Source organism: Periplaneta americana, chromosome 6, assembly GCF_040183065.1.
Source record: "Periplaneta americana isolate PAMFEO1 chromosome 6, P.americana_PAMFEO1_priV1, whole genome shotgun sequence".
NCBI classification, from domain to species: Eukaryota; Metazoa; Arthropoda; class Insecta; order Blattodea; family Blattidae; genus Periplaneta; species Periplaneta americana.
In genome coordinates, this window is record NC_091122.1 from 121467567 (window position 1) to 121486108 (window position 18542).

Below are 18542 nucleotides of genomic sequence, written 5' to 3' on the forward strand. Positions count from 1 at the left end.
CATAATGTTTTAGCACAGTCTAGTATACTATATACAGTCACGAAGCTTGAGTTTATGAGGGTACTAGGAGCAATAGACTGTGCATTGTCTGTGATGAGGCGATAGTAGCGATCCTAGTGGTTAGCAACTGTCTATGGATGCATATTTACTACGTATTGAGCTTAGTGACTAGACTGTGGTTTTAGTATCAATTTCATGAAGCGTTGGTGTATGTCATGAATTCACCTACAGAATAGAAGGCGTGAGAAATTAGGCACTTCTTTAATTTGGTTCAGTTGAAATGGATAAAGCTTTAGGGTAAATATCTTACAATTCATTTTTGATTTTTTCAGATAAATCAGTTCAAGAGTACAAATTTATTTTAAAGTTTCTCAATCATATGATTTATCATTTTTTTGCAAATTATTATTTGCTAATGCACCTTACAGAAGAAAATTTATGAACGTTTTCGCCTATACGGCGTCATCAGATATTCAAAATGTATTCTATGTAATTTACATTAATATTTTATATTTATATTTTTACTTTTCGGCAAGTCCGCGAAACTATACAAATCAGCCAAATTGAGAATTTCTCACATCAATATCAGATTTTATTACGTATAACTCATGATTAGTTATTTAAATCATTGTTATGCTTATTACTGTGAACATCTTATTGGACTTACGTTTAGATTTCGTTGTAAGATTTTGAATATCTGGCGAAAACGTTCATAAATTTTCTTCTGCAAGATGTATTAGCAAATAATAATTTGCAAAAAAAAAAAGATAAATTATATGATTGAGAAACTTTAAAATAAATTTATAATCTTTAGGATAAACCTGAAAAATGATTATTAAAACCTTATACTCGTGGATGAATGGACAGACTGACAGATTCTTGAATGGATAGGTGGTTGGACGGATGGATACATATATAGACGAACGAACGGATTAGATGGATGGATGGATGGATGGAAGGATGGGATGGGTGGATATCCGGACGGAAGGACGGATGAACAGAGGCAGAGAAAAGGCATACAATTTTGCTGTAATTCTTTGCATATATGTATATAGATTAATACAGATTAAATATGAAAATATACATTTAAGGAATAAAGAATGCATGGGTTGATATCGATGTGCATAGAAACGTCTTTATGCCGACGAAAATCACGAATAGATGTCTAACTTCACAAAAATAAGTTTATTATTATTATAAATTAATGATAGGGTAAAAGTTGGTAATATTGTGATAGTTCTTTTTGAGAATTTATTACAATTTTACTGAGCGAGAGAAGGACCGGTTTTGTGCAGAAACTTGTCCGCGAACATTTCCTTAATACGTTGACGCAAAAAACCGATCTTCCTCTCGCTCAGTAAAATTGTAATAAATTCTCAAAAAGAACTATCACAATATTACTCATATCACACTATTGGCAACCTTTACCCTATGTACTTATAGATGGTTGTATCATTCACAGGTGAAGGTCCAACCTTAATTTTTACTCACAAATATAGCAAAACTTTGCTGTAACGCTTGCGTTGTCTATCAATTCTGATGACGTAAATCTAACAACTAAGGTAAAATTAAGTATGGAAATGGGTTTCTCCGCTCCGCAAGTCAATCTGGTTTGTAGATATTGTATATCGTAGCATAATACGTCCTTGAAACTACTGCTAATTTGTTTTGATGGAAAATTCTTTTAAACATCCTGCTACAGAAACATTCTTGTCGTACTTTGTGATTGCAATTGGTACCCATGTTCGCAGATTTGTACGTGGCGAAGGGGAACAAAAATCTTTAATGCTGGTTTCTTTGCAACGGGAATAATATAGCCAGAAGTCTCGTATTGTACATTTCGCCATTACCATCATTATCACTGCTCCTGCTACCACCATGATCTGTTTTAAAGGATTGGTCAGGGAGTTCGTTCTGTTCTCACTCCTGTGGGAGTATGGACCAAGAGTAGACATCCACATGAAGGAATTTCTTGGTCAAATGGTCAGCACGGCGCAAGGTCATCCCGCTTATGACAACAGAATGTTACAGGACCATAAGCGCATATTAGAATCTTAACTCTCCTTGCTGAACACAGGGCTGATGGTTATAAAACTGCTTTCGTGGCCACTTTTCCATAGGGGATGTCAAAAATTAATTAACTTTGATCAGTTATTTAACGATCAATCAAGTATAAAGTTATCTAGAGCCGGTGAAATTGGCGATGATGAAAAGGTATTTTGGCGAGATAAGATCGAGATAAGATTAACCTGACATTTGTCTTACGGTTGGGATAAATCCTCGAGGGCGGGGGAGAAACAAGCAGAATTCGAACCCACGCTTCAGCACAGCCTCGAATCACGAAACCAGCACGTTATTCCTAAGCTAAGCTAGTAAATTAGCAATTTATAGAAGCATCTAGTAAAACTAAGTGTATTACAACATCGGAAGTATTCTTTGTGTGGACTATAAAGTATTTACTTATTTACCATGATCATAATCATTGTCGTTATCCGTTCCCACCGTAAAAAAAAAATTTGCTCGCTCTGCTTATCTACTCTTTCGTCATTCGACGTTTTTAATCGGTTATTACAGATTCTGTATTAACAGCTTGGTTATCTAGGATCAGTTAAATTGGTGATGACGAAATAAGTGGAATTATCAAACATTCGCCTCACAATAATAATTGTTGATTTTCTCGAGATTGATAACGAAAACCTCGAGGAAATAGTTGCATAACTTTACTATGCTGCATAGTTTTAAATAAAACTACGTGTGCGTGCGATTTCACAAGGGGACGGCAACGAGAACAAGGTGACGGCAAGGAAAGCAAAGCAAATACATGGGAACACAAGGAAAACAAGGGGAGCACATGGAGGACAAGTGAAAACGTAGAAAAAAAAGGTGATGGTAAGAAAAACAGTGTAAATACAGGGACAAGGGGAACACAAGGATAATAAGAGAGGATTAGGACAAGAATAAGACAAGGAGAACAAGGGTAAGACTAGGACAACAAGGGTAAAATAAGGAAAACAAGTGTAAGGCAAAGAGAACAAGGGTAAGACATGGAGAACAAGAGGCCGACAAGGAGAGCAAGAGAAGACAAGGAGAACAAGAGAACACAAGGACAAGAGGAACACAAGGAAAACAACGGCACAAAGGGAACAAGGTAACGGCAAGGAAAACAGGGGAATACAATATGGACAAGTGGAATATAAGGATAACAAGGTAAGACTAGGATAACAAGGATATGACAAGAAGAACAAGAGTAAGACTAGGACGAGGGTAAGACAAAGAGAACAAGTGTTAGACATGGAGAACAAGTATAAGACAAAGAGAACAACGTTAAGGAAAGGAGAACAAGGGGAACACAAGAAGAGTAAAAGGAAGGCAAGGAGGACAAATTAAGACAAGGAGGACAAGGGAAGACAAGGATGACAAAGGGAACACAAGGCGAACAAGGGAAACACGAGAACAAGGTGACGACAAGGAAAGCAAGGGGAATATGAGAACAAAGGAAACGCAATGAGCATAAGGGGAATAGAAGGATAACAAGGGGATGAATAGGAGAACAAGTGAAATACATGGGAAACAAAGGGAATATAAGGATAATGTAGACAAGGATGACAGAGGAAATATAAGGGAAAACAGGAATACAAGGAGAACAAGTCCAATAGCCTAGAAGAAGAAAGAGGGGAAGACAATAAGGACAAGGGAAATACAAGGATAACAAGAGGACAAAATAACTAGGGGAATACAAGGTGAACAAGCCGAATACAAAGAGAACAAAGAGAAGATGAGAAGAAGAAGCGAGAGTGGGTTGCATTTTTCCGTGACGGCCAATTCCCAACTTAGCCTTCTTATCTAGAGAAGAGAAAGACTGTACGTTAAAACCAAAGTACAGTCAATATACGCGGGATTAGAATCAATGCCCGAATACGGCCTCGGAAAAAGAGACCTCCCATTACTCTCACACCGCTGACTTCAGTCTAACTTTCTATTCGTAATTTTGGGTAGGCTAGGTAGTTTTCTTCCATTTGAAGAATTGTTGGGAACTTTTTGTTACATTTTTTTATATGGTTTCCTCATTCAAGTTTCTTATGGTTAATTACATACAAATGGCTGTTTTGGGTGTATGATCTAGCCGACTATATATATATATATATATATAGATGTACATTAAACATTTCATTTACTGGTTTTATATTTAATATAAGTGGTATACCCCGTTTACAGTAACGAGGCTCTGGCGCCCGAGTATCAGCGGGATAACTGCAACATTTAAAACAGAGGAAATGCTGTTCTCTGTGTCTGTCTAGAGGCCGAAAGGAAGCAGCCCTACCAATAGACTTGCTCCCTATGTTGGCCAGCAACCCACTGGGAGGACTTTTCTTATTGCTTTCGAGTCTTATCGCTCGGCTAAGAGATGATATGGGATCGTGAAGGTCCACGTGGTCTAACACTTGGTTGGTAGATGATGATATTTCATGGCCTATCTATGTATATGTCTGTCTGTCTGTCTGTCTGTCGTCTGTCTGTCCGTCCGGTCTGTCTCTGTCTGTCTGTCTAACCTGTCTTACTACCTGCTTATCCATTTACAGTATTTGGATTTACTCATCTGTCTACATGTCTGTTTGTTTTTGTGTCTGTGTGTCTTCTGTATGCCTGTCTCATCGATCTCTATCGGTTAGTTCTTCCGTTCAATATCGATCCGTACTACTACCCATTTACTATTTGCTTAATAACACTTTTTTGCACTATCGTAGTTTTATTGTATTTACAGCTATTGTTGTTAGGCCTTAAAAGTTAGATTTCCCATACAGAAACTTGTTGCTAGGGAAATTATTCTTCATAACATAAAATTATACTGAAATATACCCATTAGGGATAAAAAAATTGTCAACGAATAAAGAGAGCGCCTTCGTTCACTGTGCGGAGAAAAGGACTCCTCGACATATATTGTGTGTCGAATTGGAACATATCCGAAAAAAATATCTACCACCCTCGATGCCAAGTCAGAATAGGAGTTCGCTTGCATGTCTTGACCTCATGGGGAATAGAGAATGAGAACAGAAAACTGGATTGTTCCTCTTGAAGAAGAGACAGATTAGAACTCCAGCTGTTGAAATTTGTGATGCGAACTGACGAATGGATACTCAATTATACACTTTTATGCCTGTTTAGGTTAGGATATATTATATAATGTGTTTTGTTTGTGTCATTTTTATTTTAATCTGTGTGTTCTTTTGGAGAGTGGTTGGATCTAACTATAGGTGAGGGGGGGGGGTGAAATCTACAAAGTAGGACTTGTTTTAGATACAAAGCACGTACGGTCAGAAGACCCGTGCATTGAATTTTGAATTTAAGAGAAAATTATGATAATATAACATCTGTATGTATAATATTATTCGAGAAATCCATCTATCTATCTATCTATCTTGTTACTTAGTTACCATTACAGTTTAGTTTTTCCAGACTTTGGAATAATATTGCTCTAAATTTTCAATGCAAAATATATTGTATTTGCGATTTTAAAAATATGATCTTGTAAAATAATGTTGTACAGTACATCTTTGTGGAGTGCATTACAAAATTTCAGAAATTGAAAAACGAGCTCTGCTCGTTTTTCAAACTTTTCCTCGATTTTGTATCGTAATATACTATTTCATTGTTGATTTTGTATCGTTATATATTATTTCATTGTTGATTTTGTATCGTAATATATTATTTCATTGTTGATTTTGTGATGTAATAAAGCGATAATATTTGGTGAGAAAAACTAAACAAAAGAAAACTGGTAGTGGCCAAATCTAAAGGAAACGAGCTCATCATTTCTAGACGGACTTCAATCTGAAATGGTGATCGCAATTTTTATACAAAAACGTATCACCATGGTGATAAATGATGAATGATCATTCATTCATTCATTCATTCATTGTAATCGAGCACGTGACGGCTTGAATAACATTCTTTGTAGCGATTGTATACATGCTTGTAAATGGATGAAGAGCTGTATGAATATTTGGTGGGCACTTTATTCGCTTCTATTATGTAGCATTTCTTTGTGGTTCCCTTCCCCTTTCTTTTGTAATTACTATTCTGCTTCCCTCGTCTTGGTTGTCTGGCCTAGTGCAGCTGTTACAGAAAGCTTTGCTCCTAACTTGGATATTCTGTGTAACTCTTGCGTCTGGCTTGACATTAAAAACAATATTTTAATGTACATACGTACATTGTGTAAGCAGTTTAAAGAAATATGTGTAATATTATGGTCCTACATTATGTTTTGCAGCTGCTCGTAAATGCGAATTCTTAGTATTCACTGTGTTGCGTAGTCATTTGTCATTTGCATTTATAGATTACTTACAAATACGGGTAATATATCCGACTATATATACAACGAAATATAATTTCGCTCCCGACAAAGACGTGATGATCTAAACGATATTTCATACAAGTTGAGAGGATGCGAAAGCATTTCTTTCCCCTTATACTTGGCCTGAGTTCGTCAGTAACAGGGCGGTAGCTGTTGCCTCTTATACTGTACCTGCAACCCCCCAAGTTGTACACACAAGAAAATAAAAGTAGGCCTACATAAGTGAATATAAAATATAGTGACACAGATGTTTGACAATTACATGGTTAAGTATATTTTAGTGTCGTTCTTACAATATTTTCAACTAATAATTATAGTAAGGAATGTTAGTTTATTATAGAGTCAGGGGGGGAGTGACAGTGCAGATTGTCCCATTGTGTATGCTGTAGAGTAGCAACTAGCGGTGGAGAAAACATTTACCTTCTGCTCTCAGTAGCTTTTTAATATGCCAGTTGATATAAACAGCAATAAAATGAAATATAAACGTTTACTATAGACTTTCGAAATATAGGTCATCAGAAAACATTTTCAATAATATAATTTTTTCACTATGTTGAAAGTCAATTAGTCGAACGTTAGTAAGATCGATAGTAGCATCTTCCTCTTCACTGATGCTTGGGAGTGTGAGTAGAGGAGAAGGCCTATCAACCAAACTGAAATGGGAATTAGGTATGTGTTTCTCATTCTGTGTTTGTCTTATGTTGTCATGCGCAATGCTGACCAAAAAATCGTCAAATTCTGCTGTTAATGTCTAGTTTTGGTTTGCAACCCTGAATGAAGACTGATTGGGCAAAACTGTCCAAGGCTTGAAGCAGATGTTGCTGGTGATGGTGATGTTGCATCGTTTATGGAACAGTGATGTGATGAATAATTTCTTTTTACCTCTCGGTGTATCACCACTCGTTGCATAATTCTTTGCAAGTCCTCTTTCTTTTTTGGAGTCATTTACTACTTTTTAGGCCACCAAAAATGTTTACCAAAATTAAACATGCGCAGAAATTGAATTAGCGATTAACTAGTTATAAATGTAATACTTTTGGCAATGGTACGCCGTTTTGGCCATGTGAACAATGCGTGCGCTTCCCAACCAAGCATTCCGACGTTCGATTCCCGACGTGGGCAATGAAATAAATTGATCTGTCAACGACACTGGGTTTGTTCTTTGTATTGTGATTTCCTGTGATGTCTCAGCTTTGGCCTTCAGTAATGTCGATTTCATGACCGGGAGACCTAACAAGATTAGGCCTAGATGCAACTTCTTCGATCAGATACATCTCCTTCTTCTGTCCGCAGATGTATAGAGAGAAAGGAGAGAAATGGGGAGGTTGAGGAGAGTAAGAGAAGAAGAAAGAAAAAGAAACATATTTGACGATAAAATTAATCAAGCAATTAATTAATCAATCTTTCTACCAACCAATCAACGAATCTGCGGCATTAACTAAATATTTAATCGGCAACTACAGTAAATATGAATTATATGTAAGACACACTGTAAATAATAATCTTTGATCATTTTCATTTGCATTGGTTACAATAACGCAATAACTTAGGCCTATATAAGAATTCTGGTTGCTACCCGATTTCGTAGTAGTTATCATAGTATAAAATGCTTTACAATTGGCATTTCTTTTGATGATAATTAACAAAAATACCGGTAATGTATAAATCGTTTTATACTAAGTAAATCTTTAAAACATAATTACTTTAAATGCAGTAGTATATCGTGCAAGATACAAAATTTAAAAATTTGAAAATTTCTCGAAAATAAATAGGCCTATGCGGTGGCGTTTGGTTACTTCAAATACAATTCGTATTGTTACAATATAACGCAATTTATACCAGACACATATTTATGCACTAAAATTTAAGTAAGGTTTAATTCTGACATTATACTGTTGTGCAAGATTCAATTTTTTAGATATTGAAATTTTCCTGGGAATAAATAAGCCTATGTAGTCATGTTTATTTACTTCGAATATGCATTATCGTAACTTAAGGCGTTAAGTACAGCTTACAGTAGTAAAATTTTTGGAAATATTGAACATTTCTTTCCTCCATTCCTGCATCCTGTACAATAATGGAAATTAGTATGTGTAAAACACGGTCCTTCTGTTATATGAAAAAATGGTGGCAGTTCGCTGTGCAGTGATGAAGCGTTTCCCTCATAATTCATAAACTTGTTAACTTTTTCATGTTCTCTCACTTTTATTTTATTGATGAAACTCATGTTTACTATATCATGTTCTTTCAACTGCATTCCTTAATAAATAATATATATATTTTTTTTATTTTGTGTTAGAAGAAAATACTGATATATGACCATTTTTAAAATGAATTTATTTTTTATCACACAATCTATAAAAGGTAGAGAAGTGATCTTGCATCATATTGTAGATATGACATGCATAAATACAGACAAATCACAGAATGTTGGATAGTTTTTGAGTTATGTGAGAAACGCTTCACCACTGCACAGCGAACTGAATTAAAAAAAATAATATAAATATATGAATAGTTTTTTTAAATCGCAAAAATATTTTTTCATATAGCAGGACAATGTTTTACACATAGTAATTTTCATTATTGTACAAGATACAAGAATGGAGGAAAAAAATGTTGAATTTTTCCAAAATTTTACTGCTGTAAGCTGTACCTAACCCATTAAATATGCTTTTACAACACATATAGCCACAACAACGAAATTAAATATTAACATTAGCCACACCTCCTTAAAATCTGACATATAACTAACGCTGTGATTAACTGTAGAAAGCAAATTAATTTCCAATTATTTACTGATAAATATTTTGTAGATAGGATACAAAAGATAAATGTCGTAATTTTCTACAACAACAAGAAGAAAGTAAAATAATTTGTCTGTCAAACAGTGTGTCTTACGGTTATTCAATATTCTATCAAACCTTTGTTCACGCCCATTTCCCCAGAATAGCTGTAGATTTCAGGTGAACTGCATTTAAATTTAAAAAAATATTTGGAAATTTTCTTGCTTAATCGATGACATTTTTAACACACTAACACAGTTGTCATAACAACCACCTCACACGCACACTTTTTTGTTGCTATACACACTGTAATTTTCACATTTTTGTTTGTTTAGTTACACATTTTTCACCTTTCTACTACATTTCTGTCACATTTCTTGTCTGTTTCTTCACTGCCTTCCGTTTCTCCCATCATTTATTCTCACAACACGAGTGCCCTGCTATCACTTATACCACCGAAGCGAGAACTATACTGACAGCCGTCGTCAGGCTGTCCAACAACAGCGCAATAAAAAAAGAAACCGGAATGCCAAAAGCAGAGGATGGTTGAGCCTACACGCACACGATGTGCGGTGTGTATTTTAATTAGTCCCGCACGCTAGTCAAATCTCTTCGCTCTGCTAGGACGTTGCTCACTATATGTGTCACATCCTAGCGACAACTACTGCAAGCTTTCTTTTTTTGTGTGTGTGTAACTAGGGGGAAGTTGTATACAAACTGCTACAATGCTTGGAAACCATGTGGCTGTAACTCGGTAGGGGAAATGGCGTATACACAACACACTACATGGAATTCAGAGTATGAGCAATGAAGAAGGATGTGTAAAGACAACTTAGATTACCATGTCGACATTTTTCTTATCTAGGCTTGTTACGGAAACGTTGTAAACTCGTTCCTTCCCCTCTTTTCCCCTCACCGACAAAATGCGGCAGCCAGTCAAAGTTCCCGGTTGTAGTGTACTAAATGGTGAAGAGACAGCTCTGACGTTCTGTGGAAAGCAACGTTTATAGATTCAAATACTGTCGTTAGCATTAGTATATTTTATGTTCTAATTCTTAAACGTTCCTAGAAAAAAAAAAAAAAAAAAAAAAAAAAAAGGGAATTCACAGGTGATGGAATAATATATTATGTAATGGCTAGGGTGACCAAATTCACTTCGATAAAAAAAGAGGACACAAAGCTTCAAAAAGGAGGACATTGTTCGAAAAATGAGGACAGAAAATATTATGTACTTAGACATGTTTATTTTTAATTGGTTATTTAACGACGCTGTATCAGCTACTTTGTTATTTAGCGTCGATGGGATTGGTGATAGCGAGATACTTGGGAAGATGAGGTCAAGGATTCGCCATAGATTACCTGACATTTGCCTTATGGTTGGAGAAAATCACGTAAAATCAACCAGGTACTCAATCCAAGCGGAGATCGAACCCGCGCCCGAGCGCAGCTCCGAATCGGCAACCTAGGGCCTTAGCCGACTGAGCTACGCCTATATTATACTTTAAATTACGTCAATATCTATTTTATTACAAAATATTTACAGTACAGATTTAGGCTTATTTCATACTCAAAAGTATGTTCATATCTATTTTATTACAATATAATTATGATAAAAATAATAAGAATTTTACAGTTAGCTATTTATGAAAGTCAAGGGAACTATAATTATTAAAGAGGAGAAAAAGAGTACATTCCGTTGATACTGCTTACAGATAAATTACTTTTAAAAGGCCTCAAATCAGATAACTTCAAAATATCAGGCATACAAGTTACGAAAACGAGGACATTTCTTGATTTTTAAAAAATCCGCCCGGATCTGGACAAAGGCCTAAAAAGGAGGACATGTCTGGACAAAAGACGACGTCTGGTCACTCTAGTAATGGCAAGAAAATTGGCAGTATTCAAAGAAAACCTGCTTCAGTGTTTACATAATTATCATGTGAGCCGTTGCAGGATACACAAAAACCAAGGATCACGTGACAGTTTATTATACAACTAACCATTCTGAAAACCACTCTAACCGAATATCCTACTAGAAGAGTCATTATATAGTATTGTTACATTACACAGTGACTCTTCTAGTAACATATTCAGGTATAATGGTTTTTAGAATGGTTGGTTCTGCAATTGATTGACATGTGGTCCTTGGTTTTAGTTTTCTACTTTTAGTGACACTTATATTGCATATTAGTTTGAATATTTTAGAAATAGTAGGAAATCATAGAATTCCCCATTAACATTTTGAGTTTTAGTACATATGCAGTGGGCCTGGTTGTTCAGTCTAATTTACTTTACTTTACTCGTATAAAATAATGTGTACCCTGCTACGGCTAATCTGATAATTATGAAAATACTGAGATAGGTTTCCTCGTAAATTTAGAGACCACGTGTAGAGGGACCATTTTAACACATTAACGGATATAGGCTATTAGTACAAGAGCACTATAATATTGTTATACCTTATGTACGAAAAAGGCTTTTACAACTTTGATTGCTCAGAGAACATTCAATACTCATTCTAAATTTACAATCTAGGCATAATAACATATATCAGACTTAAAAGATTTTTTGTGCATTTACAAACATTCGACATGAGCGCGATTTGTTGCTACAATATCTAGACGATATCCCAGTTCCTGCCATGTACACCCTTTGACACTGAAACTGTTCAGAGACTAAGCCCCACTTCGGAATAGCTCGGGGATCATCGTGTTCGCTATATTTACACACGTGCGTTTCACATAGAGAGATCTGAAGCCCAGTCTTTGTAATGAAAAGAAAGAACTCTATCGCTAAGGCATAAAGACTTCGTAGAGAATATGTCATTTCGTAACATACAGATACGTCGCTGTTACAACCTGTCTTCATCCTCGGACCTCGATGCTTAATATTACCCCGTGTGAATCTTGCGATAACCCGAACGACACTTAGACAAATTCACGCTACAGGAGAACGACCATTTTCTGTGTCAAAGAGTGCATATCCGCATCAATTTCGGTAGTTACTGCTGTAATCCTCCTAGTCAAGTCTTCTAAATCAACTATCCAGTACCATAGTATCCTACGGTCCTTGATAAAATCCCATAGGAAAAAGTCGTAGGTCTGGTGATCTTGATGGCCAATTGATGGAAAAACCACGGCCAAACTAGCGATTTGGGAATGTCTTGTTCAGGAAATCACATACGATGAACGCCCAATATGTTGAGGTGTTATTTTGCTAAAACATATTAGGTTTCTTGCTATGAACAGACAAAATTTCCGAGCTTGTCCACGTAAATGTGTCGCTAGTGGCTGGTTCATGAAAGAAAAATGCTTCCATACATTTATCACGTACTCGTAACACACTACGTATAAAACATTAAATTTCGGACTGCCTCTCTCGTGCTTTACAGTGAAATGGGGTTTTCCAACCTTAAGCGTCTGAAATTTTTTATTAATTATTTTATTAATTCTAAAGAAATGTTTTCTTCTGATCCACTGATTGAAGCATAGCGACTGCAAACTCGTATCGGGAAATTCTATCATAATTCGTAATTGCCTTTATGATTTGTAGTTTGTAAGGGTACAATTTAAATGTTTAATGGCATATAACTCATGAAAAGTTGACTTTCGTAGACTTCGAAGATACGACTGTGGCACTCGTCTGACTTTTTCACCTGACTTTCCTAGGTTGTCTATATCCCACCTTATGCTAGGGTTACCATGAGAATAAATACTATAGGAGGACATGGAATCTAAAATAAGAGGACATTGCTGAAAAAGGAGGACTTTTTAAAAATTGGTATGAACAAAATTAAGGATAAAAATAATGGCTTACTTTAGTTAGTTTTCTCATTAGTTTACTGGATCGGTATTACATCTGTATCCTACTTATCGGTGGAGCCCACTTTGTGCACAAGTGCCTGAAGAGACAAACTTATATTCTGTAACAAATAACTATGTCCTTGAAATTATATTTCACCATGATGATACCTCTGACTGTCTCCGTTAGCATGCGATTTCGTTCTTTTGTCCATTGAGCAGATATTAGGGAAATACTCTCTCAACACTTCCATTGTGACTTGGGATAAATGAATAGAACTGACATATTTTTAAGAGTTCTGAGAAAATTTCAGTGCTTGCGGAACTATTGGAATTGAAGAATTTGCACCATTGTTTATCTAAACTTAAATCTTTGTCAAAATTAACTTGATTGGCATATCTTTGTATATTGCAGAATAAAATTGATAAAATAGCTTATAATCATGAATAGTGACATTTTTAGAGTGTAAGTATTCAATATGTCAGTAGGTCATCATATTGTATGTTTTTTTTGTGTTCCAGCTTCAATCATTGAAAGCAATTAAAAATTCTTTCATAGGTTTTCACTATTTGTTTAGATATTCTATGCATAATATCGCACATTATTCAACATTCATATTAATTCTAGTTGAAATGCGATATTCTGGACATTTATTTTTTTTAATGCCTGCCGGACAGGATAAAATGGTTAAAAAAAGAGGACATGTCCTCCTTTTGCCAGACGGGTGGTAACCCTACCTTATGGTTACAATTACAATACCATACATTTTTCCTACCAAGCATGAATGGTCGATCTTGATGGTAATTTCCTTTTACGCAGCGTCTTAAACCATCGTTTAACTGCCTTATCCGATTCTGTTTCAATGGACTACTTAATGCATTGTGCCTTCATTATGACAAAAAAGAGCAAAGAGGCTTCTCGATAGTAAGTCGCCAGATAGAACCACATGCCAGATGTTGGTGGCTATTAACACCATTTGACAAACTTTTTGAATTTATGTTTCAGATTAAAACACTTGTGTGATTACATCATAATTAATTAAGCAAACAGTAAAATGTTTTTTTTTTTCGGATACGGTATAATTATACTGTATGATACTAACATTAGGGGTTGCGTGTCTAGGAACTGTACAACTAAACATTCTGAAGTACTCGTATTAATGGAATGAGCTTGTGGAAGTGTCACTGTAATAAGGTGAATCGTATGTTACTAGGGACCACGTGTACTGTATGGCACAAACATTAGGGTCTACGTGTTAGAGGAATTGAAGGGTTCAGAACCATAGTGGGCCAAGCGCCAATTACTAAAACCGTAGAAAACAAGGGTTAAAATGAAGTTATTACCATAATTCAATGGAAACATATAGCAAGTAATATAAAGTATACAAATTAAAACTAAATGATATGTCGGTCTTCATTAAACTATGGTATTCACTTAACTTTAACCCTTGCTTTCTCCGTTTTTAATAAATGGCGCTTGGCCCACTATGGCTCTGAACCCTTCAATTGTACAACTAACCGTTCTAAAAATATTAACCCGAGTACGCTAGTAGAAGTGTCACCATAATTATGTAAAATATATGATAATACCATTAGAGGAATATTTGTAAGTACATATAACTGCACTCTTAACCTCTTTTTAGAACTGAATTGCGAACACATGAAGCACCTGAAATCACTGATCATTTTTTGAGTTCAAACTGAAGTTTGATTCTTCACCCTCATTAAATTAATCAACTAAAATTCATTAAAAGGTAAAAATCTATCTTCAGAATTGTAAACTAATATATAAAAAATGTAAGTTAACAATTGATTTGCTTATTTACATTTCTCGTTTTGAAATAATAAATTCCTCCGCGCAAAATTCTATTAATATTGGTTATCAGTTGTCACTTTAGTTGTAGCACTTGCGAAAAAGGGGAATACACCTTGAATTCAGCTGTGCATATTTCTCAACAACGTAATGTTTCCTTTGCTTCTCAAACATGATGAGCTTTATTGTATTACCAGTCACATATTTAATATAGTCTGATCATACAGATTTTTTTGTCATTAATTTAAGAGAGTCGATTACAAAGAGCATTAGAAAGCTATAACATCTATTGAAATAATCAATTTAATCTGGAGGTGGAACAATTAGTTAATGCTACTACTTCTGCTTCTGGTATAATGATAAATCGCATATGATATTCTCAGAGTCAAACTCCAGTCCTCTTCGATGAGAAGCCATCTCTTGTATGCCTGCTGCTAAACCATTCCTTGGTTATATTTTCTAGTCGGCTATTTAACGATACTTTATCAAGTACGAGGTTACCAAGCGTCTGTGAATGTGTGATAGCAAGATAGTATTTGAAAAATGAGTCCGAAGATTCGCCTTGTATTAATTATTATCTGACATTACCTTACAGTGAGGGAAAATTTCGGAAGAAAACCAAGTAGGTAATCAGCCCAAGCGGGATTCCAACCCACGTTTGAGTGCAGCCTCATTATCGAGTTCAACTTGCTACCGTTTGAGCTACACCTGTGTTCAATGCTATCTTAAGTCTTGGTTTTTCTGAACCGACGCATGCGACGTGCGAGGTGCGAGGCCTGTCTCGCACAAATCCGGACTACACGAGAGATAGTGAGTTGTTTCTATAACTGCGAGATGCGAGGTCTGCACACCTCGCAACTATAGAAACCACTCACTACCTCTCATGTAGTCCGGATTTGTGCGAGACGGGCCTCGCACGTCGCATGCGTCGGTTCAGAAAAACCAAAGCTTAAGGTCGATATTCGGAGTCGTGTCGATACCATACCATATGAGTCCTACTACAATATGTGTCTATTATTTATTTCAAAGTTCTTTATAAGGAACAAAAGGGAACTGAATAAGGTCCTTTTGAGAGATGAATTAGGGAGATGAGTTGAACATAAAATTCTAATAGTCTATCATGTGGTCGTTTTTGAACGTTTTTTGAGATGTTCATATAAATAAAAGCGAACTGATGGCAACATTACAACACATGTTCACGTAACAAATAGCGTTTGAGTCGCAAGGTAACACCTATTAAACTGTATGCACGTAAGTGCACGAAAGGTTCAATAACCTAACACATCACAGATGGACATTGGTGGTCGTGCATTTCCTCCTTCCCGCCCTAGTCTTACTTCCGACTTGATTCTAGCGTCACTGGATACACGGTTGTCACGTCTTTCTTTAATACTACGCTTTATCAACCACTATCATTATCTAGCGCCTGAGTGAGTTGAAGGTGATTATGCTAGCGAAATGAGTCCAAGGTCCAGTGCCGAAAGATACCCGGTATTTGCTTTTCATGGATGTGGGAAAACCTTGGAGAAAACCTGAACCAGGTACCTTGTTCCAATCAGAATTTGAACCCGGGCCCGCTCGTTTCATGGTCGGACATACGGCGAACTGTCACGTCTTCCTGTCACACACTTTGTTACAGTCAATGTTACGTAACAGACCAATAAAGGACACATTTATTGGTACTTCATAAAATCCTAGAATATCATCTCCTCAACGTCTCCCGTTTCCCTGAAATACGCTTTCCAAAAGACAATTAAAAATGCCGCTTTTCTCAAAACCTGTTAACAAAAGGCCCAATTATATTAGACTTTCATGTTTAACTCACTACCCTGATTCATCTCTTAAAATTACCCTATTCAGTCCTCTTTCATTTTGTATACCATAAATACTATTCAAGGCATACTCATACACTCACCTCATCGTGCAGAAAAATACTTTCTCCATCCTCAGTCATCATGATGTCTTGCTTTACGATTTTGTAGACTTTCAATTTTAATAACTTATACTTCGTTTATGTCTGTTTCCACGAATCTACTCGTCTTTTAAGTGGGAATCACTAGTCAAAGACGAGACATAAACTGGCACTCTTCCTAAGAACTGCCGTTTTGAACGGACGAAATATGAATCCGAGCAACTTTCGAGGAACTGTTTGTATGAGATAATTTCCTGGTTTAAATCTCTTCCAAATCTCACTGACTTAACGTGTTGCCACAGCAACTCCGAGCTCGTAACTGAACATTGGTCACGATTCTGTTCCCGGAGTGCAGAGCCAAGGATATGTATTGAAACACTTGACAGCTAGAACGAAAATCATGTAAAGGTGCAGCATCATTGGCGGCTCGTGTTTTTAGATAGAAAGCGCACTCCTTAATTTATATTAATGCAACTGTAGAAATCATCCAAAGGAGCAGAATCAGTGGCGAGTCTTTTTCTTTATTTAGAGAGGATATCCGTACTAGTTCGATCAATTAAATTGTGTCTCAGTGAAACTTACAGCAGAGTCCGTATAAGCCAGCTTCTATCTGATGCTTTTCCAATTCATTGCGGACTAAAGCAAGGAGATGCACTATCACCTATACTTTTTAATTTCACTCTAGAATATGCCATTAGGAAAGTTCAGGATAGCAGAGAGGGATTGGAATTGAACGGGTTAGATCAGCTGCTTGTCTTTGCGGATGACGTGAGTATATTAAGAGAAAATCCACAAACGATTAGGGAAAACACGGAAACTTTACTTGAAGCAAGTAAAGCGATAGGTTTGGAAATAAATCCCGAAAAGACAAAGTATAATGTCTAGTGGCCAGAATATTGTACGAAATGGAAATAAAAAATTGGAGATTTATCCTTTGTAGAGGCGGAAAAATTCAAATATCTTGGAGCAACAGTAACAAATGTAAATGACACTCAGGGGGAAATTAAACGCAGAATAAATATGGGAAATGTCTGTTAATATTTGGTTGGGACGTTTTTGTCATCTAGTCTGCTGTCAAAACATCTGAAAGTTAGAATTTATAAAACAGTTATATTACCGGTTGTTCTATATGGTTGTGAAACTTGGACTCTCACTTTGAGAGAGGAACAAAGATTAAGGGTGTTTGAGAATGAGGTTCTTAGGAAAATATTTGGGACTAAGAGGGATGAAGTTACAGGAGAATGAAGAAAGTTACACAACGTACAACTGTAGTCTTCATCCGACATAATTAGTAGCATTAAATCCAGACGTTTGAGATGGGCTGGGCATGTAGCACGTATGGGCGAATGCAGAAATGCATATAGAGTGTTAGTTGGGAGACCGGAGGGAAAAATACCTTTGGGGAGGCCGAGATGTAGATGGGAGGATAATATTAAAATGGATTTGAGGAAGGTGGAATATGATGATAGAGACTGGATTAATCTTGCACAGGATAGGACCGATGGCGGGGTATGTGAGGCGGCAATGAACTTCCGGGTTCCTTAAAAGCCATTTATAAGTAAGTAAGAGAGGATATCCGTTACTCTAATACAATTATCCTGGTACAAATCATAGAGATAAAATCAGTTGTCGCCTGTATTTTTTTCAAATGGTGTATATATATAATTCTTTAATGATAGTTACATTAATAATAATAATAATAATAATAATAATAATAATAATAAAAATAATTTTTTATTAAATACGAATGCGTACAATTTTCCGACATTTTTAATGTGTTCTGAAGGCCTGGCCCTGGACCTCGCAGAGTGAAGGTGAATGGTGAGAGGAAACGGGAGAACTCCTACAAAATCCTTCGCGCCCGCTGTGTCCACCACAAACT

General features: G+C 36.1%; 1 protein-coding gene across 4 annotated transcripts in view; it reads right to left on the reverse strand.

Moving 5' to 3' along the window:
* The window catches only part of wake (wide awake), an 883946-nt gene that overhangs the window by 89276 nt on the left and 776128 nt on the right, over window positions 1-18542 (reverse strand). The window contains exon 1 of one of the 4 annotated variants that reach the window (XM_069828857.1): window positions 16664-16687. The exons of 2 other annotated variants lie outside the window; for them this stretch is intronic. The gene's annotated coding sequence lies outside the window, so the exon portion shown is untranslated. Of the gene's footprint in view, window positions 1-9273; window positions 9825-16663; window positions 16688-18542 lie in introns of those variants that run through there. One more of the 4 variants, XM_069828854.1, reaches the window with a different exon arrangement.